The 25,000-nt window shown below is 45.1% G+C and overlaps 1 long non-coding RNA gene across 1 annotated transcript in view; it reads right to left on the bottom strand.

Moving 5' to 3' along the window:
- Window positions 1–4,212: 4,212 nt before the first annotated feature.
- Window positions 4,213–25,000, bottom strand: part of LOC144070386 (uncharacterized) — a 40,753-nt gene continuing 19,965 nt past the window's right edge. Inside the window, exon 3 of the long non-coding RNA XR_013299251.1 lies at window positions 4,213–4,794. This is a non-coding gene — a long non-coding RNA (uncharacterized LOC144070386). The remainder of the gene's footprint in view (window positions 4,795–25,000) is intronic.

The following is a 25,000-nucleotide window of genomic DNA, read 5'->3' as shown; positions in this document are numbered from 1 at the left end:
ATTGGTTTGCCTGAGAAAGAAATGTTCGCCGGAGTGAATCCCGCACGCCGTCCGGGTCGTCCCTACAAGGGCCGTCGGGTGCGGCGGCGGGCTCCGAGGTAGGACCGCTGAGTCAGACGGGGCGTCTCGGTCTCGCTGAAACGGTTCAGGGTAGCGACTTCGACCCCTGGCAAATGCCCCCCCTAGGGAAGATTCGTGTCGCAAGCCCTTAGTCGAACCCGCAGGGCGAAGGAACCCAGTCGCCCGAGCACCGGCGTTATAAGCCGGGCCGGCGTGAGCCCTCCTGAGGCGGGTCTTGTTTGCCAATCGGTCAGTGGGGAAAGGGTAATGGGGAGATGGGTGGGGTTCGAAATATGTTATTTCCCCGACCCATCAAAGTTCGATTCCGCCAGTTCCCAGCTTAGTTCCCAGCTCAGTTCCATGTCCAAGTCATTGTGCCTGTTGCTAGGTCAGGTCCCACCTCGTTCGATTTCGCCTGTTCCCAAGCTCCGTTCCATGTCAGACTCCACCAAATTTCGTTTATGATTCCGCCAGTTCCCAGCTTAGTTCCCAGCTCAGTTCCATGTCCAAGTCCTTGTGCCTGTTGCTAGGTCAGGTCCCACCTCGTTCGATTCCGCCAGTTCCCAAGCTCCGTTCCATGTCAGACTCCACCAAATTTCGTTTATGATTCCGCCAGTTCCCAGCTTAGTTCCCAGCTCAGTTCCATGTCCAAGTCCTTGTGCCTGTTGCTAGGTCAGGTCCCACCTCGTTCGATTCCGCCAGTTCCCAGCTCCGTTCCATGTCAGACTCCACCAAATTTCGTTTATGATTCCGCCAGTTCCCAGCTTAGTTCCCAGCTCAGTTCCATGTCCAAGTCCTTGTGCCTGTTCCGGGTCAGGACCCACCCCGTGTTATCATTTATCCCTGAATAGCACACCATTGTCGGATTGGTGTAGACGGTTACGACCGCCTTAGTGAGTTCGCCACTCTCACTTGTCAAAATTTTTCTAAGTCCGTGTGCCTGTTCCGGGTCAGGACCCACCCCGTGTTATCATTTATCCCTGAATAGCACACCATTGTCGGATTGGTGTAGACGGTTACGACCGCCTTAGTGAGTTAACCACTCTCACTTGTCAAAATTTTTCTAAGTCCGTGTGCCTGTTCCGGGTCAGGACCCACCCCGTGTTATCATTTATCCCTGAATAGCACACCATTGTCGGATTGGTGTAGACGGTTACGACCGCCTTAGTGAGTTAACCACTCTCACTTGTCAAAATTTTTCAAAGTCCGTGTGCCTGTTCCGGGTCAGGACCCACCCCGTGTTATCATTTATCCCTGAATAACACACCATTGTCGGATTGGTGTAGACGGTTACGACCGCCTTAGTGAGTTCGCCACTCTCACTTGTCAAAATTTTTCTAAGTCCGTGTGCCTGTTCCGGGTCAGGACCCACCCCGTGTTATCATTTATCCCTGAATAGCACACCATTGTCGGATTGGTGTAGACGGTTACGACCGCCTTAGTGAGTTAACCACTCTCACTTGTCAAAATTTTTCTAAGTCCGTGTGCCTGTTCCGGGTCAGGACCCACCCCGTGTTATCATTTATCCCTGAATAACACACCATTGTCGGATTGGTGTAGACGGTTACGACCGCCTTAGTGAGTTCGCCACTCTCACTTGTCAAAATTTTTCTAAGTCCGTGTGCCTGTTCCGGGTCAGGACCCACCCCGTGTTATCATTTATCCCTGAATAGCACACCATTGTCGGATTGGTGTAGACGGTTACGACCGCCTTAGTGAGTTCGCCACTCTCACTTGTCAAAATTTTTCTAAGTCCGTGTGCCTGTTCCGGGTCAGGACCCACCCCGTGTTATCATTTATTCCTGAATAGCACACCATTGTCGGATTGGTGTAGACGGTTACGACCGCCTTAGTGAGTTCACCACTCTCACTTGTCAAAATTTTTCTAAGTCCGTGTGCCTGTTCCGGGTCAGGACCCACCCCGTGTTATCATTTATCCCTGAATAGCACACCATTGTCGGATTGGTGTAGACGGTTACGACCGCCTTAGTGAGTTCGCCATTCTCACTTGTCAAAATTTTTCTAAGTCCGTGTGCCTGTTCCGGGTCAGGACCCACCCCGTGTTATCAGTTATCCCTGAATAGCACACCATCGTCGGACTGGTGTAGACGGTTACGACCGCCTTAGTGAGTTCGCCACTCTCACTTGTCAAAATTTTTCTAAGTCCGAGTGCCTGTTCCGGGTCAGGACCCACCCCGTGTTATCAGTTATCCCTGAATAGCACACCATCGTCGGACTGGTGTAGACGGTTACGACCGCCTTAGTGAGTTCGCCACTCTCACTTGTCGAAAATTTTCTAAGTCCCTTCACACTTAGAAAAAATTCGTTAAAATCAGGAGGACCACCCTCGGACACCCCAACACCTTGCAAACGTTGTCCGAACATAGGGTGATCTACCTGGACCCCGGGAGAGCGGAGGGTCGGTTCGCAGCCTGGAGCTCACATTCAAAATTTTTCTCTCCCTATAATCTTGCCGAAGGGTTTCTGCAGACCACCGGATTTTGCATGAGTAGGTGAGTTATATCCCCTTACATTTGGTAGACCCAAATTCGCTCTCCTGGTAGACCCAAGTTATATTATGGGGTAGACCCAGTTTCGAGCATGGGGTAGACCCACGTGAATGCCCTGGTAGACCCAAATCATGCGAGCACCATAAAAATCAGCGGGGTTTTTCCTCGAGCCTATCCGAGGATAGGCTCACTTGAGCGGATATGGGTTTGTAATGGCTCGCTGAAAATCACGAGCTCCAGAGATTTTTCTCTGAAAATTTTTCTAAGTGTGAGCACCACACACATCAACGGTGTTTTCCCTCGAGCCTATCCGACGATAGGCTCACAAGGGCGGATATGGGTTTGTAATGTCTCGCTGAAAGCCTGAGCTCCAGAATTTTTTCTAAGTGTGAGCACCACACACATCAACGGTCTTTTCCAACATGCCTATCCGAGGATAGTGACACGTGAGCGGATTGAGCTGGCTGATGCACCGCTGAATTTCTGAGTTCCAGAAATTTTTCTAAGTCCGAGCTCCACACACTTCAACGGTGTTTTTCACAGTGCTTGTCCGAGGATAGTGACACATGAGCGGATTGAGCTGGCTGATGCCCCGCTGAATTTCTGAGCTCCAGAAATTTTTCTAAGTGTGAGCACCACACACTTCGGCGGGGTTTTTCCCCGAGCCTATCCGAGGATAGGCTCACATGAGCGGATATGGGTTTGGAATGGCTCGCTGAAATCCTGAGCTCCAGAGATTTTTCTCCGAAATTTTTTCTAAGTGTGAGCACCACACACATCAACGGGGTTTTCCAACATGCCTGTCCGAGGATAGTGATACATGAGCGGATTGGGTCGGCTGATGCACCGCTGAAAACCTGAGCTCCAGAAATTTTTCTAAGTGTGAGCACCACACACTTCAACGGTCTTTTTCACAGTGCATGTCCGAGGATAGTGACACATGAGCGGATTGGGCTGGCTGATGCCCCGCTGAATTTCTGAGCTCCAGAAATTTTTCTAAGTGTGAGCACCACACACTTCGGCGGGGTTTTTCCCCGAGCCTATCCGAGGATAGGCTCACATGAGCGGATATGGGTTTGGAATGGCTCGCTGAAATCCTGAGCTCCAGAGATTTTTCTCCGAAATTTTTTCTAAGTGTGAGCACCACACACATCAACGGGGTTTTCCAACATGCCTGTCCGAGGATAGTGATACATGAGCGGATTGGGTCGGCTGATGCACCGCTGAAAACCTGAGCTCCAGAAATTTTTCTAAGTGTGAGCACCACACACTTCAACGGTCTTTTTCACAGTGCATGTCCGAGGATAGTGACACATGAGCGGATTGGGCTGGCTGATGCCCCGCTGAATTTCTGAGCTCCAGAAATTTTTCTAAGTGTGAGCACCACACACTTCGGCGGGGTTTTTCCCCGAGCCTATCCGAGGATAGGCTCACATGAGCGGATATGGGTTTGGAATGGCTCGCTGAAATCCTGAGCTCCAGAGATTTTTCTCAGAAATTTTTTCTAAGTGTGAGCACCACACACATCAACGGGGTTTTCCAACATGCATGTCCGAGGATAGTGATACATGAGCGGATTGGGTCGGCTGATGCACCGCTGAAAACCTGAGCTCCAGAAATTTTTCTAAGTGTGAGCACCACACACTTCAACGGTCTTTTTCACAGTGCATGTCCGAGGATAGTGACACATGAGCGGATTGGGCTGGCTGATGCCCCGCTGAATTTCTGAGCTCCAGAAATTTTTCTAAGTGTGAGCACCACACACTTCGGCGGGGTTTTTCCCCGAGCCTATCCGAGGATAGGCTCACATGAGCGGATATGGGTTTGGAATGGCTCGCTGAAATCCTGAGCTCCAGAGATTTTTCTCAGAAAATTTTTCTAAGTGTGAGCACCACACACATCAACGGGGTTTTCCAACATGCATGTCCGAGGATAGTGACACATGAGCGGATGGGGTCGGCTGATGCCCCGCTGAAATCCTGAGCTCCAGAATTTTTTCTAAGTGTGAGCACCACACACATCAACGGTGTTTTCCAACATGCCTATCCGAGGATAGTGACACATGAGCGGATTGGGCTGGCTGATGCCCCGCTGAATTTCTGACCTCCAGAAATTTTTCTAAGTGTGAGCACCACACACATCAACGGTCTTTTCCAACATGACTATCCGAGGATAGTGACACATGAGCGGATTGGGTCGGCTGATGCCCCGCTGAAATCCTGAGCTCCAGAAATTTTTCTAAGTGTGAGCACCACACACTTCGGCGGGGTTTTTCCCCGAGCCTATCCGAAGATAGGCTCACATGAGCGGATATGGGTTGCTGAAGCCCCCGCTGAGTTCCCGAGCTCCAGAATTTTTTCTAAGTGTGAGCACCACACACATCAACGGTGTTTTCCAACATGCCTGTCCGAGGATAGTGACACATGAGCGGATTGAGCTGGCTGATGCTCCGCTGAATTTCTGAGCTCCAGAAATTTTTCTAAGTGTGAGCACCACACACATCAACGGTCTTTTCCCCCGAGCCTATCCGAAGATAGGCTCACATGAGCGGATATGGGTTGCTGAAGCCCCCGCTGAGTTCCCGAGCTCCAGAAATTTTTCTAAGTGTGAGCACCACACACTTCAACGGTCTTTTTCACAGTGCATGTCCGAGGATAGTGACACATGAGCGGATTGAGCTGGCTGATGCCTCGCTGAATTTCTGAGCTCCAGAAATTTTTCTAAGTGTGAGCACCACACACTTCAACGGTCTTTTTCACAGTGCATATCCGAAGATAGTGACACATGAGCGGATTGAGCTGGCTGATGCCCCGCTGAATTTCTGAGCTCCAGAAATTTTTCTAAGTCCGAGCTCCACACACTTCAACGGTCTTTTTCACAGTGCATGTCCGAGGATAGTGACACATGAGCGGATTGAGCTGGCTGATGCTCCGCTGAATTTCTGAGCTCCAGAATTTTTTCTAAGTGTGAGCACCACACACTTCAACGGTCTTTTTCACAGTGCATGTCCGAGGATAGTGACACATGAGCGGATTGAGCTGGCTGATGCTCCGCTGAATTTCTGAGCTCCAGAAATTTTTCTAAGTGTGAGCACCACACACATCAACGGTCTTTTCCCCCGAGCCTATCCGAAGATAGGCTCACATGAGCGGATATGGGTTGCTGAAGCCCCCGCTGAGTTCCCGAGCTCCAGAAATTTTTCTAAGTGTGAGCACCACACACATCAACGGTGTTTTCCAACATGCCTGTCCGAGGATAGTGACACATGAGCGGATTGAGCAAGCTGATGCTCCGCTGAATTACTGACATCCAGAAAATTTTCTAAGTGTGAGCACCACACACATCAACGGTCTTTTCCCCGAGCCTATCCGAAGATAGGCTCACATGAGCGGATATGGGTTGCCAAAGCCTCGCAAGTGTGAGCACCACACACATCAACGGTGTTTCCCTCGAGCCTATCCGACGATAGGCTCACAAGGGCGGATATGGGTTTGTTATGCCCCGCTGAAATTTCGAGCTCCAGAAATTTTTCCAAGTGTGAGCACCACACACATCTGCGGGGTCTTATCACGAGCTTATCCGAGGATAGTGACACACGAGCGGATATGGATTTTTCTAAGCCCCTTCACACTTAGAAAAAATCCGCTTAAAAATCACGAAAATTTTTCTAAGTCCCGTAGGACTTAGAAAAAAAATCGTTAAAAATCAGGAGGACCACCCTCGGACACCCCAACACCTTGCCAACGTTGTCCGAACATAGGGTGATCTACCTGGACCCCGGGAGAGGTTAGGGTCGGTTCGCAGCCCGGAGCTCACCTTCAAAAATTTCCTCTCCCTATATACTTGCCGAAGGCTTTTTGCAGACCACCGGATTTTGCACGAGTAGGCAAATTATATCCCACCGGTCTTCACGGGCATCTGAGGACTTTCTCCCCGGGAATAGTGCTTCGTGGGCGGATATTATCGACAGATATCAGGTTTCATCGTCGAGCTCCATATATTTTTCGAGTTTCGGCACTTTGAAATTCGGCGGGGGTTCGCCCCGAGTCGATCCGAGAATAGTGCACCGTGAGCGGATTGGGTTGGCTGATGCCCCGCTGAAATCCTGAGCTCCAGAATTTTTTCTAAGTGTGAGCACCACACACATCAACGGTGTTTCCCTCGAGCCTTATCCGACGATAGGCTCACAAGGGCGGATATGGGTTTGTAATGTCTCGCTGAAAGCCTGAGCTCCAGAATTTTTTCTAAGTGTGAGCACCACACACATCAACGGTGTTTCCCTCGAGCCTTATCCGACGATAGGCTCACAAGGGCGGATATGGGTTTGTAATGTCTCGCTGAAAGCCTGAGCTCCAGAATTTTTTCTAAGTGTGAGCACCACACACATCAACGGTGTTTCCCTCGAGCCTTATCCGACGATAGGCTCACAAGGGCGGATATGGGTTTGTAATGTCTCGCTGAAAGCCTGAGCTCCAGAATTTTTTCTAAGTGTGAGCACCACACACATCAACGGTCTTTTCCAACATGCCTATCCGAGGATAGTGACACGTGAGCGGATTGAGCTGGCTGATGCACCGCTGAATTTCTGAGTTCCAGAAATTTTTCTAAGTCCGAGCTCCACACACGTTCAACGGTGTTTTTCACAGTGCTTGTCCGAGGATAGTGACACATGAGCGGATTGAGCTGGCTGATGCCCCGCTGAATTTCTGAGCTCCAGAAATTTTTCTAAGTCCGAGCTCCACACACTTCAACGGTGTTTTTCACAGTGCTTGTCCGAGGATAGTGACACATGAGCGGATTTGGTTGGCTGATGCCCCGCTGAATCTCTGAGCTCCAGAAATTTTTCTAAGTCCGAGCTCCACACACTTCAACGGTGTTTTTCACAGTGCTTGTCCGAGGATAGTGACACATGAGCGGATTGAGCTGGCTGATGCCCCGCTGAATTTCTGACCTCCAGAAATTTTTCTAAGTCCGAGCTCCATACACATCAACGGTGTTTTTCACAGTGCTTGTCCGAGGATAGTGACACATGAGCGGATTGAGCTGGCTGATGCACCGCTGAATTTCTGAGTTCCAGAAATTTTTCTAAGTCCGAGCTCCACACACTTCAACGGTGTTTTTCACAGTGCTTGTCCGAGGATAGTGACACATGAGCGGATTGAGCTGGCTGATGCCCCGCTGAATTTCTGAGCTCCAGAAATTTTTCTAAGTCCGAGCTCCACACACTTCAACGGTGTTTTTCACAGTGCTTGTCCGAGGATAGTGACACATGAGCGGATTTGGTTGGCTGATGCCCCGCTGAATCTCTGAGCTCCAGAAATTTTTCTAAGTCCGAGCTCCACACACTTCAACGGTGTTTTTCACAGTGCTTGTCCGAGGATAGTGACACATGAGCGGATTGAGCTGGCTGATGCCCCGCTGAATTTCTGACCTCCAGAAATTTTTCTAAGTCCGAGCTCCACAAACATCAACGGTGTTTTTCACAGTGCATATCCGAAGATAGTGACACATGAGCGGATTGGGTTGGCTGATGCCCCGCTGAATTTCTGAGCTCCAGAAATTTTTCCAAGTCCGAGCTCCACACACTTCAACGGTGTTTTTCACAGTGCTTGTCCGAGGATAGTGACACATGAGCGGATTGAGCTGGCTGATGCCCCGCTGAATTTCTGACCTCCAGAAATTTTTCTAAGTCCGAGCTCCACACACATCAACGGTGTTTTTCACAGTGCATGTCCGAAGATAGTGACACATGAGCGGATTGAGCTGGCTGATGCCCCGATGAATTTCTGACCTCCAGAAATTTTTCTAAGTCCGAGCTCCATACACATCAACGGTGTTTTTCACAGTGCTTGTCCGAGGATAGTGACACATGAGCGGATTGAGCTGGCTGATGCCCCGCTGAATTTCTGAGCTCCAGAAATTTTTCTAAGTCCGAGCTCCACACACTTCAACGGTGTTTTTCACAGTGCATGTCCGAGGATAGTGACACATGAGCGGATTGGGTTGGCTGATGCCCCGCTGAATTTCTGAGCTCCAGAAATTTTTCTAAGTCCGAGCTCCAAACACATCAACGGTGTTTTTCACAGTGCATGTCCGAGGATAGTGACACATGAGCGGATTAGGTTGGCTGATGCCCCGCTGAATTTCTGAGCTCCAGAAATTTTTCTAAGTCCGAGCTCCATACACATCAACGGTGTTTTTCACAGTGCTTGTCCGAGGATAGTGACACATGAGCGGATTGAGCTGGCTGATGCCCCGCTGAATTTCTGACCTCCAGAAATTTTTCTAAGTCCGAGCTCCACACACTTCAACGGTGTTTTTCACAGTGCTTGTCCGAGGATAGTGACACATGAGCGGATTGAGCTGGCTGATGCCCCGCTGAATTTCTGAGCTCCAGAAATTTTTCTAAGTCCGAGCTCCATACACATCAACGGTGTTTTTCACAGTGCTTGTCCGAGGATAGTGACACATGAGCGGATTGAGCTGGCTGATGCCCCGCTGAATTTCTGACCTCCAGAAATTTTTCTAAGTCCGAGCTCCACACACTTCAACGGTGTTTTTCACAGTGCTTGTCCGAGGATAGTGACACATGAGCGGATTGAGCTGGCTGATGCCCCGCTGAATTTCTGACCTCCAGAAATTTTTCTAAGTCCGAGCTCTACACACATCAACGGTGTTTTTCACAGTGCTTGTCCGAGGATAGTGACACATGAGCGGATTGAGCTGGCTGATGCCCCGCTGAATTTCTGACCTCCAGAAATTTTTCTAAGTCCGAGCTCCACACACATCAACGGTGTTTTTCACAGTGCTTGTCCGAGGATAGTGACACATGAGCGGATTGAGCTGGCTGATGCCCCGCTGAATTTCTGACCTCCAGAAATTTTTCTAAGTCCGAGCTCCACACACTTCAACGGTGTTTTTCACAGTGCTTGTCCGAGGATAGTGACACATGAGCGGATTGAGCTGGCTGATGCCCCGCTGAATTTCTGACCTCCAGAAATTTTTCTAAGTCCGAGCTCTACACACATCAACGGTGTTTTTCACAGTGCTTGTCCGAGGATAGTGACACATGAGCGGATTGAGCTGGCTGATGCCCCGCTGAATTTCTGACCTCCAGAAATTTTTCTAAGTCCGAGCTCCACACACATCAACGGTGTTTTTCACAGTGCTTGTCCGAGGATAGTGACACATGAGCGGATTGAGCTGGCTGATGCCCCGCTGAATTTCTGAGCTCCAGAAATTTTTCTAAGTCCGAGCTCCATACACATCAACGGTGTTTTTCACAGTGCTTGTCCGAGGATAGTGACACATGAGCGGATTGGGTTGGCTGATGCCCCGCTAAATTTCTGAGCTCCAGAAATTTTTCTAAGTCCGAGCTCCACACACATCAACGGTGTTTTTCACAGTGCTTGTCCGAGGATAGTGACACATGAGCGGATTGAGCTGGCTGATGCCCCGCTGAATTTCTGAGCTCCAGAAATTTTTCTAAGTCCGAGCTCCACACACATCAACGGTGTTTTTCACAGTGCTTGTCCGAGGATAGTGACACATGAGCGGATTGAGCTGGCTGATGCCCCGCTGAATTTCTGACCTCCAGAAATTTTTCTAAGTCCGAGCTCCACACACTTCAACGGTGTTTTTCACAGTGCTTGTCCGAGGATAGTGACACATGAGCGGATTGAGCTGGCTGATGCCCCGCTGAATTTCTGAGCTCCAGAAATTTTTCTAAGTCCGAGCTCCATACACATCAACGGTGTTTTTCACAGTGCTTGTCCGAGGATAGTGACACATGAGCGGATTGGGTTGGCTGATGCCCCGCTGAATTTCTGAGCTCCAGAAATTTTTCTAAGTCCGAGCTCCATACACATCAACGGTGTTTTTCACAGTGCTTGTCCGAGGATAGTGACACATGAGCGGATTGAGCTGGCTGATGCCCCGCTGAATTTCTGACCTCCAGAAATTTTTCTAAGTCCGAGCTCCACACACATCAACGGTGTTTTTCACAGTGCATGTCCGAGGATAGTGACACATGAGCGGATTGAGCTGGCTGATGCCCCGCTGAATTTCTGACCTCCAGAAATTTTTCTAAGTCCGAGCTCCACACACATCAACGGTGTTTTTCACAGTGCATGTCCGAGGATAGTGACACATGAGCGGATTGAGCTGGCTGATGCCCCGCTGAATTTCTGAGCTCCAGAAATTTTTCTAAGTCCGAGCTCCACACACGTCAACGGTGTTTTTCACAGTGCATGTCCGAGGATAGTGACACATGAGCGGATTGAGCTGGCTGATGCCCCGCTGAATTTCTGACCTCCAGAAATTTTTCTAAGTCCGAGCTCCACACACATCAACGGTGTTTTTCACAGTGCTTGTCCGAGGATAGTGACACATGAGCGGATTGAGCTGGCTGATGCCCCGCTGAATTTCTGAGCTCCAGAAATTTTTCTAAGTCCGAGCTCCACACACATCAACGGTGTTTTTCACAGTGCTTGTCCGAGGATAGTGACACATGAGCGGATTGAGCTGGCTGATGCCCCGCTGAATTTCTGACCTCCAGAAATTTTTCTAAGTCCGAGCTCCACACACTTCAACGGTGTTTTTCACAGTGCTTGTCCGAGGATAGTGACACATGAGCGGATTGAGCTGGCTGATGCCCCGCTGAATTTCTGAGCTCCAGAAATTTTTCTAAGTCCGAGCTCCACACACATCAACGGTGTTTTTCACAGTGCATGTCCGAGGATAGTGACACATGAGCGGATTGAGCTGGCTGATGCCCCGCTGAATTTCTGACCTCCAGAAATTTTTCTAAGTCCGAGCTCCACACACATCAACGGTGTTTTTCACAGTGCATGTCCGAGGATAGTGACACATGAGCGGATTGAGCTGGCTGATGCCCCGCTGAATTTCTGAGCTCCAGAAATTTTTCTAAGTCCGAGCTCCACACACGTCAACGGTGTTTTTCACAGTGCATGTCCGAGGATAGTGACACATGAGCGGATTGAGCTGGCTGATGCCCCGCTGAATTTCTGACCTCCAGAAATTTTTCTAAGTCCGAGCTCCATACACATCAACGGTGTTTTTCACAGTGCATGTCCGAGGATAGTGACACATGAGCGGATTGGGTTGGCTGATGCCCCGCTGAATTTCTGAGCTCCAGAAATTTTTCTAAGTCCGAGCTCCACACACATCAACGGTGTTTTTCACAGTGCATGTCCGAGGATAGTGACACATGAGCGGATTGAGCTGGCTGATGCCCCGCTGAATTTCTGACCTCCAGAAATTTTTCTAAGTCCGAGCTCCACACACATCAACGGTGTTTTTCACAGTGCATGTCCGAGGATAGTGACACATGAGCGGATTGAGCTGGCTGATGCCCCGCTGAATTTCTGAGCTCCAGAAATTTTTCTAAGTCCGAGCTCCACACACATCAACGGTGTTTTTCACAGTGCATGTCCGAAGATAGTGACACATGAGCGGATTGAGCTGGCTGATGCCCCGCTGAATTTCTGACCTCCAGAAATTTTTCTAAGTCCGAGCTCCACACACATCAACGGTGTTTTTCACAGTGCTTGTCCGAGGATAGTGACACATGAGCGGATTGGGCTGGCTGACCCCCCGCTGAATTTCTGAGCTCCATGAAATTTTTGATTTTTGAGCACCACAAAAATCGGCGGGGTTTTCCCTCGAGCCTATCCGAGAATAGTGCTCCATGGGCGGATACGGGTTGGCTGACGCCCCGCTGAAATTTCGAGCTCCAGAAATTTTTCAAAGTGTGAGCACCACACACATCAACGGTCTTTTTCACAGTGCATGTCCGAGAATAGTGACACATGAGCGGATATGGATTTTTCTAAGCCCCTTCACACTTAGAAAAAATCCGCTTAAATTTTCCGAAAATTTTTCTAAGTCCCGCAGGACTTAGAAAAAAATTCGTAAAAAATCAGGAGAACCACCCACGGACATCCCAACACTTTGCCAACGTTGTCCGAACATTAGGTGATCCACCTGGACCCCGGGAGAGGTCAGGGTCGGTTCGCAGCCTGGAGCTCACTTTCAAACATTTCCTCTCCCTATATACTTGCCGAAGGGTTTCTGCAGACCACCGGATTTTGCACGAGTAGGTGAGTTATATCCCCCTAACATTGGTAGACCCAAATTCGCTCTCCTGGTAGACCCAAGTTATATTATGGGGTAGACCCAGTTTCGAGCATGGGGTAGACCCAGTTTCGAACATAGGGTAGACCCAACCGATCATTTTGAAAAATTTAATCCGAGATTTGGACACTATCTCTGGGCATTTTAACCATGTTCAACCCCTTTGGACTGACTTCCAGCTTTTTCCACCGATGATTGCTGGAATTTTTATCCGAGATTTGGACACTTTCTCTGGGCATTTTAACCATTTTCAACCCCTTTGGACAGACTTCCAGGTTTTTCCACCGATGATTGCTGGAATTTTTATCCGAGATTTGGACACTATCTCTGGGCATTTTAACCATTTTCAACCCCTTTGGACAGACTTCCAGGTTTTTCCACCGATGATTGCTGGAATTTTTATCCGAGATTTGGACACTTTCTCTGGGCATTTTAACCATTTTCAACCCCTTTGGACAGACTTCCAGGTTTTTCCACCGATGATTGCTGGAATTTTTATCCGAGATTTGGACACTTTCTCTGGGCATTTTAACCATTTTCAACCCCTTTGGACAGACTTCCATGTTTTTCCACCGATGATTGCTGGAATTTTTATCCGAGATTTGGACACTTTCTCTGGGCATTTTAACCATTTTCAACCCCTTTGGACAGACTTCCAGGTTTTTCCACCGATGATTGCTGGAATTTTTATCCGAGATTTGGACACTTTCTCTGGGCATTTTAACCATTTTCAACCCCTTTGGACAGACTTCCATGTTTTTCCACCGATGATTCCTGGAAATTTCCCCCATGATTTGGACCTGTTTTGGGGGCATTTTAAACATTTTCGACCATTTTTGACATTTTTCCAACTTTTTAAAAAATGACTCGTGGTACTTTTAAACTTCATTTCTAACAGTTTTATGCACATTTTAACAATTTTCGACCATTTTTGACATTTTTCCAACTTTTTAAAAAATGACTCCTGGTAGTTTTAAACTTCATTTCTAACACTTTTATGCACAATTTAACAATTTTCGACCATTTTTGACATTTTTCCAACTTTTTATCAAATGACTCCTGGTAGTTTTAAAAATCATTTTGAACAGTTTTGTGCACATTTTAAGCATTTTCGACCATTTTTGACATTTTTTCAACTTTTTAACAAATGACTCCTGGTAAATTTAAACATCATTTTGAACAGTTTTGTGCACATTTTAAGCATTTTCGACCATTTTTAACATTTTTCCAACTTTTTCACAGATGACACCCCATGCAATTACCCAGCATTTGGAACACCATTCTGGGCACGAAGACCGTTTTTAGCCACGTTCAACTTTTTTCCCAACTGTACCCCCCGATGACTCTAAATATCTTTCCCCGGCTTTTGGAACACTTATCTGGGCATTGTGACAGTTTTTACCCACTTTTGTAAAACTTTGGTATTACGACTAGAAACTTGCCCGATGGAGAGTGGCTTTTCTCGGAGAGGGAAACTCCTAGTACCCGCTTGATTACTTTGAAACAATAGTCCCGGTTGGCCGGACTCATTTCTGCCGTCTCGCGGACAAACGGAGGTCTTACGTCAAAATACCGTTCCAGCACAAGAGAGTCATTTCACGGGTAGTTGAGCTCAAATTAAAGGGTAAAGTGTAACTTATCAGTTATATCCTCGTTTGTTATACAAGTGACCGTTTTTTGGGAAGCTTTTCCGGGGTGAAATTGACCCCCGAACCGACCTGCACTGCTCTAATACAAGTGCCCGTAATTGGGACACTATTTCTGGCTAAACATCACCCCAGGACGGCCCTGGAAGACTAATTTTACACAAAATTGTGAATTATACATCTACCCACAAATGAGACACAATTCCTGGGTAAATAGACCAACCAGAACCACTCAGGACCAGTTCCAATACAAGCACTCGTTGTCATAAAAGTGCCCATTATAGGCACATTGATTGTGGCATAACTTTACTTCACAACCACCCTGGAAGATTATTTTATACAGAATGGTCAATATACATCTACCCTCATATGAGACAAAAATTCAGGTTAAATGGACCAACCAGAACCACCCAAGACCAGTTCCAATGCAACCACTATTTTTAACGCAATTTACCCCAATTTGGACACTATTTATGGCTTAACATCCCCCCAGAACATCCCTGGAAGACTAATTTTATACCAAATTGTCAATTATACATCTACCCACAAATGAGACACAATTCCTGGGTAAATAGACCAACCAGAACCACTCAGGACCAGTTCCAATACAAGCACTCGTTGTCATAAAAGTGCCCATTATAGGCACATTGATTGTGGCATAACTTTACTTCACAACCACCCTGGAAGATTATTTTATACAGAATGGTCAATATACATCTACCCTCATATGAGACAAAAATTCAGGTTAAATGGATCAACCAGAACCACTCAGGACCAGTTCCAACACAAGCACTCGTTGTCATAAAAGTGCCCATATTAGGCACACTGTTTGTGGCATAACTTTACTTCACAACTACCCTGGAAGATTATTTTATACAGAATTGTCAATATACATCTCCCCTCATATGAGACAAAAATTCAGGGAAAATGGACCAACCAGAACCACCCAAGACCAGTTCCAATGCAACCACTATTTTTAACGCAATTTACCCCAATTTGGACACTATTTATGGCTTAACATCCCCCCAGAACATCCCTGGAAGACTAATTTTATACAAAATTGTGAATTATACATCTACCCACAAATAAGACACCATTCCTGGGTAAATAGACCAGCCAGAACCACTCAGGACCAGTTCCAATACAAGCACTCGTTGTCATAAAAGTGCCCATATTAGGCACACTGTTTGTGGCATAACTTTACTTCACAACCACCCTGGAAGATTATTTTATACAGAATGGTCAATATACATCTACCCTCATATTGAGACAAAAATTCTGGTTAAATGGACCAACCAGAACCACCCAAGACCAGTTCCAATGCAACCACTATTTTTAACGCAATTTACCCCAATTTGGACACTATTTATGGCTTAACATCCCCCCAGAACATCCCTGGAAGACTAATTTTATACCAAATTGTCAATTATACATCTACCCACAAATGAGACACAATTCCTGGGTAAATAGACCAACCAGAACCACTCAGGACCAGTTCCAATACAAGCACTCGTTGTCATAAAAGTGCCCATTATAGGCACATTGATTGTGGCATAACTTTACTTCACAACCACCCTGGAAGATTATTTTATACAGAATGGTCAATATACATCTACCCTCATATGAGACAAAAATTCAGGTTAAATGGACCAACCAGAACCACCCAAGACCAGTTCCAATGCAACCACTATTTTTAACGAAAATTACCCCAATTTGGGCACTTATTCTTGCCTAACATCCACCCAGAACATCCCTGGAAGATTATTTTATAGAAAATGGTCAATATACGTCTCCCCTCATATGAGACACAATTTCAGGGTAAATGGACAAACCAGAACCACCCAGGACCAGTTCCAACACAAGCACTCGTTGTCATAAAAGTGCCCAAATTAGGCACATTGTTTGTGGCATAACTTTACTTCACAACCACCCTGGAAGATTATTTTATACAGAATGGTCAATATACATCTACCCTCATATGAGACAAAAATTCAGGGAAAATGGACCAACCAGAACCACCCAAGACCAGTTCCAATGCAACCACTATTTTTAACGAAAATTACCCCAATTTGGGCACTTATTCTTGCCTAACATCCACCCAGAACATCCCTGGAAGATTATTTTATAGAAAATGGTCAATATACGTCTCCCCTCATATGAGACACAATTTCAGGGTAAATGGACAAACCAGAACCACCCAGGACCAGTTCCAACACAAGCACTCGTTGTCATAAAAGTGCCCAAATTAGGCACATTGTTTGTGGCATAACTTTACTTCACAACCACCCTGGAAGATTATTTTATACAGAATGGTCAATATACATCTACCCTCATATGAGACAAAAATTCAGGGAAAATGGACCAACCAGAACCACCCAAGACCAGTTCCAAGACAACCACTATTTTTGACGCAATTTACCCCAATTTGGGCACTTATTCTTGCCTAACATCCACCCAGAACCTCCCTGGAAGATTATTTTATACAGAATGGTCAATATACAACTACCCTCATATGAGACAAAAATTCAGGCTAAATGGACCAACCAGAACCGCTCAGGACCAGTTCCAACACAAGCACTCGTTGTCATAAAAGTGCCCAAATTAGGCACATTGTTTGTGGCATAACTTTACTTCACAACCACCCTGGAAGATTATTTTATACAGAATGGTCAATATACATCTACCCTCATATGAGACAAAAATTCAGGGAAAATGGACCAACCAGAACCACCCAAGACCAGTTCCAAGACAACCACTATTTTTGACGCAATTTACCCCAATTTGGGCACTTATTCTTGCCTAACATCCACCCAGAACCTCCCTGGAAGATTATTTTATAGAAAATGGTCAATATACGTCTCCCCTCATATGAGACAAAAATTCAGGTTAAATGGACCAACCAGAACCACTCAGGACCAGTTCCAACACAAGCACTCGTTGTCATAAAAGTGCCCATATTAGGCACACTGTTTGTGGCATAACTTTACTTCACAACTACCCTGGAAGATTATTTTATACAGAATTGTCAATATACATCTCCCCTCATATGAGACAAAAATTCAGGGAAAATGGACCAACCAGAACCACCCAAGACCAGTTCCAATGCAACCACTATTTTTAACGAAAATTACCCCAATTTGGGCACTTATTCTTGCCTAACATCCCCCCAGAACCTCCCTGGAAGATTATTTTATACAGAATTGTCAATATACATCTCCCCTCATATGAGACAAAAATTCAGGGTAAATGGACCAACCAGAACCACTCAGGACCAGTTCCAACACAAGCACTCGTTGTCATAAAAGTGCCCAAATTAGGCACACTGTTTGTGGCATAACTTTACTTCACAACTACCCTGGAAGATTATTTTATACAGAATGGTCAATATACATCTCCCCTCATATGAGTCAAAAATTCAGGGAAAATGGACCAACCAGAACCACCCAAGACCAGTTCCAATGCAACCACTATTTTTAACGAAAATTACCCCAATTTGGACACTATTTCTTGCCTAACATCCCCCCAGAACCTCCCTGGAAGATTATTTTATAGAAAATGGTCAATATACGTCTCCCCTCATATGAGACAAAAATTCAGGTTAAATGGATCAACCAGAACCACTCAGGACCAGTTCCAACACAAGCACTCGTTGTCATAAAAGTGCCCATATTAGGCACACTGTTTGTGGCATAACTTTACTTCACAACTACCCTGGAAGATTATTTTATACAGAATTGTCAATATACATCTCCCCTCATATGAGACAAAAATTCAGGGAAAATGGACCAACCAGAACCACCCAAGACCAGTTCCAATGCAACCACTATTTTTAACGCAATTTACCCCAATTTGGACACTATTTATGGCTTAACATCCCCCCAGAACATCCCTGGAAGACTAATTTTATACAAAATTGTGAATTATACATCTACCCACAAATAAGACACCATTCCTGGGTAAATAGACCAGCCAGAACCACTCAGGACCAGTTCCAATACAAGCACTCGTTGTCATAAAAGTGCCCATATTAGGTACATTGATTGTGGCATAACTTTACTTCACAATTACCCTGGAAGATTATTTTATACAGAATGGTCAATATACATCTACCCTCATATTGAGACAAAAATTCTGGTTAAATGGACCAACCAGAACCACCCAAGACCAGTTCCAATGCAACCACTATTTTTAACGCAATTTACCCCAATTTGGACACTATTTATGGCTTAACATCCCCCCAGAACATCCCTGGAAGACTAATTTTATACAAAATTGTCAATTATACATGCACCCACATTTTAGGCACTTTTTCCGGGGAAAATAACCCCCCCAGAACCGAACTGGGCTACTTTTTATACAAACCAGTACGCACTGGGACGCTATGGAATCCGCAGAACTCTGCCACACTGTGGACAAACTGTGGTACTGCGACCGTTCAAGCTCCCGTAAGCCTATGCACTTTTAGCGTTTAAAATGACCTTTCTGGCTGAAAAGAAAAGCTTTTTACACACCCACTCTACTCTAATAAAGGTCCCCTTATTTTAGAAACTATTCCCGAGTGAAAATAAGCCCCCAGAAAGAAGTCGACATGCTTTTTATACATGCACGTTGGTCTATTACAGTCAACCAGGATTTGGGACACTCTTCCTGGGTAAACTTTTGCACCAGAACCTCCCTGGAGCATTTATTTTGATACCAAATCGTCAATAATACATGCACCCAGAATTTATGCACTTTTTCCGGGGAAAATAACCCACCAGAACCGAAATATCCTCCTTTTTTATACAGACTTTGACGCACTGGGCCTCTACGTAATCCGAAAAACTCTGCCACACTGTGGACAAACTTTATTACTGCGACCGTTGAAAATCCCGTAAGCTTATGCACTTTTCCCGGTTAAAAACACCTTTTGGGCTGAAAAGAAACGCTTTTTACACACCCACTCTACTCTAATAAAGGTCCCCTTATTTTAGAAACTATTCCTGAGTGAAAATAAGCCCCCAGAACGAAGTCGACATGCTTTTTATACATGCACGTTGGTCTATTACAGTCAACCCGCATTTGGGACACTCTTCCTGGGTAAACTGGAGCGTTTATTTTGACACCAAATGGTGTATAATACATGCACCCAGAATTTATGCACTTATTCAGGGTAAAATAACCCCCCAGAACCGAAATATCCTGCTTTTTATACAGAATTTGACGCACTGGGCCGCCGCTATGGAACCCGCAGAACTCTGCCACATTGTGGACAATTTTTTTTACTGCAATTAGGGTCAAATTGCCGGGTCAAAAGTGTCATTTCTTCGGGTAAATCACCCTCCTGGGCCCGGTTTTAATGTTTAAAAAGGTGTAGTATTTGTATTAAAGATATAATATTTGTATTTGATCGATGAGTACTGATTTAAAACCAAATTTAATGCATTTTTGGCACTTTTGAGAATGGTCGTATGTCGTCGTATTTGGTCGCGTGCCGACGTTTATGGCTGTCTTTTACCCAGGAAAATAACTCCCAGTGCCCGGTAGTCATGTCTGATAAGCTCCAGTAAGCTCCAGTATTTGTATTTCATCAAAAAATGCTGATTTTTACCCCATTTTAGTGCATATTTGGGACTTTTGCGAATGGTCGTCGTACTTGGTCGCGCAGACGTTTATGGCTGTCTTTCCCCCGTGAAAATCATCCCCAGTTTCTGGTAGTCATGTCTGATCAGCTCCAGTATTTGTATTTAATCAACAAGTGCTGATTTTAGTTCATTTTGGCACTTTTGAGAATGGTCGCACGTCGTCGTATTTGGTCGCGCCGACGTTTATAGCTGTCTTTCCCCCCTGAAAATCACCCCCAGTGCCCGGTAGTCATGTCTGATAAGCTCCAGTAAGCTCCAGTAATTCTATTTCATCCATAAGTGCTGATTTTAGTTCATTTTAGGCACTTTTGAGAATGGTCGCACGTCGTCGTATTTGGTCGCGCCGACGTTTATAGCTGTCTTTCCCCCCGGAAAATCACCCCCAATGCCCGGTAGTCATGTCTGATAAGGTCCAGTAAGCTCCAGTATTTGTATTTCATCAATAAATGCTGATTTTAACCCATTTTAGTGAATTTTTGGCCCTTTGGCGAATGGTCGTCGCGCCGACGTTTATGGCTGTCTTTTCTCCAGGAAAATCACCCCCATTGCCCGGTAGTCATGTCAGATAAGCTCCAGTAATTGTATTTCATCAACTAGTGCTGATTTTAGTTCATTTTGGGCACTTTTGAGAATGGTCGTACGTCGTCGTATTTGGTCGTTCCGACGTTTATGGCTGTCTTTTCCCCAGGAAAATCACCCCCAGAGCCCGGTAGTCATGTCTGATCAGCTCCAGTAAGCTCCAGTAATTGTATTTCACCCATAAGTGCTGATTTTAACCCATTTTAGTGAATTTTTGGACCTTTGGCGAATGGTCGTCGTCGCGCAGACCTTTATAGCTGTCTCCCCCCCGGGAAAATCACCCCCAGTGCCCGATATTAATGTGTGAAAAGCTTCAGTATTTGTATTTCATCGTTTAAAAACGATCACTCCGCTTTTGGAACACTTTTCTAGGGAATATTAACCATTTTCCGCACCTTAAGAGAGTCAGATCTACTCCCGCCGACCTTTATAGCTGTCTCCCCCCCCGAGAAAATCACCCCCAGAGCCCGGTAGTCATGTCTGAAAAGCCCCAGTAACTTCCAGTAATTGTAATTAATCATTAAATGCTGTTTTTAAAACTATTACTACGATTTTGGAACACTTTTTCTGGGCATTTACCTTGCTCCTTTTCGCCGTCTTGCGGACAAACTTTGGTACTGCAATCGGGCTCAAATTGCCGGGTCAAAAGTGCCATTTCCTCGGGTAAATCAACCTCATGGGCCAAGTTTTAATGTTTAAAAAGGTCCAGTATTTGTATTAAAGATATAGTATTTGTATTTCATCAATGAGTGCTGATTTAAAACCCATTTTAGTTCATTTTGGGCACTTTTGAGAATGGTCGTATGTCGTCGTATTTGGTCGCGCCGACGTTTATGGCTGTCTTTACCCAGGGGAAATCACCCCCAGTGCCCGGTAGTCATGTCTGATAAGCTCCAGTAAGCTCCAGTATTTTTTTATTTCATCTATAAGTGCTGATTTTAACCCATTTTAGTGAATTTTTGGGCCTTTGGCGAACGGTCGTCGCGCCGACGTTTATGGCTGTCTTTTACCCAGGAAAATCACCTCCAGTGCCCGGTAGTCATGTCAGATAAGCTCCAGTAATTGTATTTCATCAACTAGTGCTGATTTTAGTTCATTTTGGGCACTTTTGAGAATGGTCGTATGTCGTCGTATTTGGTCGCGCCGACGTTTATGGCTGTCTTTTCCCCAGGAAAATCACCCCCAGTGCCCGGTAGTCATGTCTGATAAGCTCCAGTAAGCTCCAGTATTTTTTTATTTCATCCATAAGTGCTGATTTTAACCCATTTTAGTGAATTTTTGGGCCTTTGGCGAACGGTCGTCGCGCCGACGTTTATGGCTGTCTTTTACCCAGGAAAATCACCTCCAGTGCCCGGTAGTCATGTCAGATAAGCTCCAGTAATTGTATTTCATCAACTAGTGCTGATTTTAGTTCATTTTGGGCACTTTTGAGAATGGTCGTATGTCGTCGTATTTGGTCGTTCCGACGTTTATGGCTGTCTTTTCCCCAGGAAAATCACCCCCAGAGCCCGGTAGTCATGTCTGATAAGGTCCAGTAAGCTCCAGTATTTGTATTTCATCAATAAATGCTGATTTTACCCCATTTTAGTGCATATTTGGGACTTTTGCGAATGGTCGTCGCGCCGACGTTTATGGCTGTCTTTTCCCCAGGAAAATCACCCCCAGAGCCCGCTAGTCATGTCTGATAAGCTCCAGTAACTCTATTTCATCCATAAGTGCTGATTTTAGTTCATTTTAGGCACTTTTGAGAATGGTCGTATGTCGTCGTAATTGGTCGTTCCGACGTTTATGGCTGTCTTTTCCCCAGGAAAATCACCCCCAGAGCCCGGTAGTCATGTCTGATAAGGTCCAGTAAGCTCCAGTATTTGTATTTCATCAATAAATGCTGATTTTACCCCATTTTAGTGCATATTTGGGACTTTTGCGAATGGTCGTCGCGCCGACGTTTATGGCTGTCTTTTCCCCAGGAAAATCACCCCCAGAGCCCGCTAGTCATGTCTGATAAGCTCCAGTAACTCTATTTCATCCATAAGTGCTGATTTTAGTTCATTTTAGGCACTTTTGAGAATGGTCGTATGTCGTCGTATTTGGTCGCGTGCCGACGTTTATGGCTGTCTTTCCCCCTGGAAAATCACCCCAAGAGCCTGGTAGTCATGTCTGATAAGCTCCAGTAAGCTCCAGTAATTCTATTTCATCAATAAATGCTGATTTTAACCCATTTTAGTGAAATTTTGGCACTTTCGCGAATGGTCGTCGTCGTCGCGCCGACCTTTATAGCTGTCTCCCCCCCTGGGAAAATCACCCTCAGTGCCCGATATTAATGTGTGGAAAAGCTCCAGTATTTGTATTTCATGGTTTAAAAACCATCACTACGCTTTTGGAAACACTTTTCTGCACATTTTAACCATTTCCCGGTACCTTAAGAGAGTCATAGTTACTCCCGCCGTTTACCCGGCCTGGTTGATGGACCTTGCTCCTTTTCGCCGTCTGGCGGACAAACTTCAGTACTGCATTCGGGTCAGGTGCGGTCGACATTTCTTGCCGGCTTTTCAAGCACTTTGCCTGGGTTGATTTAAAACATTTTGCCCTGTTTATTTTTAACAAGTTTACCCACGTTTTACAAATCTTCTGCGGGCTTTAGATGCACTATTCCTGGGTTGATTTAAAAAAAAAATTGCCCTTATTATTTTTAACAAGTTTACCCACGTTTTACAAATCTTCTGCGGGCTTTAGATGCACTATTCCTGGGTTGATTTTAAACATGTTGCCCTGTTTATTTTTTAACAAGTTTACCCACGTTTTACAAATCTTCTGCGGGCTTTGGATGCACTATTCCTGGGTTGATTTTAAACATTTTGCCCTTTTTATTTTTAACAAGTTTACCCACGTTTTACAAATCTTTTGCGGGTTTTAGATGCACTATTCCTGGGTTGATTTAAAACATTTTGCCCTTTTTATTTTTAACAAGTTTACCCACGTTTTACAAATCTTTTGCGGGTTTTAGATGCACTATTCCTGGGTTGATTTAAAACATTTTGCCCTTTTTATTTTTAACAAGTTTACCCACGTTTTACAAATCTTTTGCGGGTTTTAGATGCACTATTCCTGGGTTGATTTAAAACATTTTGCCCTTTTTATTTTTAACAAGTTTACCCATGTTTTACAAAACTTTAAGGGGGCTTTTCAAACACTTTTCCTGGGTTGATTTTAAACATTTTGGCCTGTTTATTTAAAACAACTTTACCCATGTTTTTCAAAAATTTAAGGGGGCTTTTCAAACACTTTTCCTGGGTTGATTTTAAACATTTTGGCCTGTTTATTTAAAACAACTTTACCCATGTTTTTCAAAACTTTAAGGGGGGTTTTCCAAACAATTTTCCTGGGTTGATTTTAAACATTATGCCCATTTTATTTTTAACAAGTTTACCCATGTTTTACAAAACTTTAAGGGGGCTTTAAGAACGCTATTCCTGGGTACAATTTAAACATTTTCATCAGCATTTTGCAAAACTTTTACCCTGCTTTTCAAACACTTTTCCTGGGTTGATTTTAAACATTTTGCCCTTTTCATTTTTAACAACTTTACCCATGTTTTTCAAAACTTTAAGGGGGCTTTTCAAACACTTTTCCTGGGTTGATTTTTAACATTTTGGCCTGTTTATTTTTAACAACTTTACCCATGTTTTTCAAAACTTTATGCAGGCTTTTCAAACACTTTTCCTGGGTTGATTTTAAACATTTTGCCCTTTTCATTTTTAACAACTTTACCCATGTTTTTCAAAACTTTAAGGGGGCTTTAAGAAAACTATTCCTGGGTACAATTAAAACATTTTCATCAGTATTTTGCAAAACTTTTACCCTGCTTTTCAAACACTTTGCCTGGGTTGATTTTTAACATTTTGAACTGTTTCATTTAAACAACTTCAATAATAATAATATATATAAAACAACCCCCCCAAAAAAATTTGAAAAAAAATTTCAGCGTTTTTTGCCCAAGTGTACAGCTCATCCTCCGGACAGCGGCAGCCTTAAACCCATCCTCCTTCAATAGGGCAAGAGGATGAGGTTAAGGCGACAACTGCTCGGAGGATGAGCTAAACACTTGGGCAAAAAACGCTGAGATGAGACACTATTGCTGGGTAAACACAACACCCAAACGGATCAGTTCTAACACACTTACCCGAATTTGAGACACTTTCCGGGGGGGAGGAAGCTCATACTACATGCCTCACATAAAGAAATAAAATAGATATATAAAATAACAAAAAAAAAAATTTGAAAAAAAATTTAGCGTTTTTTGCCCAAGTGTTTAGCTCATCCTCCAGGCAGGGGCCGCCTTAACTTCATCCTCCTGCCCGATTGCAGGATGAGGTTAAGGCGGCCCTTGCTCGGAAGATGAGCTAAACACTTGGGCAAAAAACGCTAA

The sequence above is a fragment of the Stigmatopora argus genome, unplaced genomic scaffold (assembly GCF_051989625.1).
Source record: "Stigmatopora argus isolate UIUO_Sarg unplaced genomic scaffold, RoL_Sarg_1.0 HiC_scaffold_59, whole genome shotgun sequence".
Taxonomy (NCBI): domain Eukaryota; kingdom Metazoa; phylum Chordata; class Actinopteri; order Syngnathiformes; family Syngnathidae; genus Stigmatopora; species Stigmatopora argus.
The sequence above is the reverse complement of the archived record's forward strand: the minus strand, read 5'-3'. Positions and strand labels throughout refer to the sequence as shown.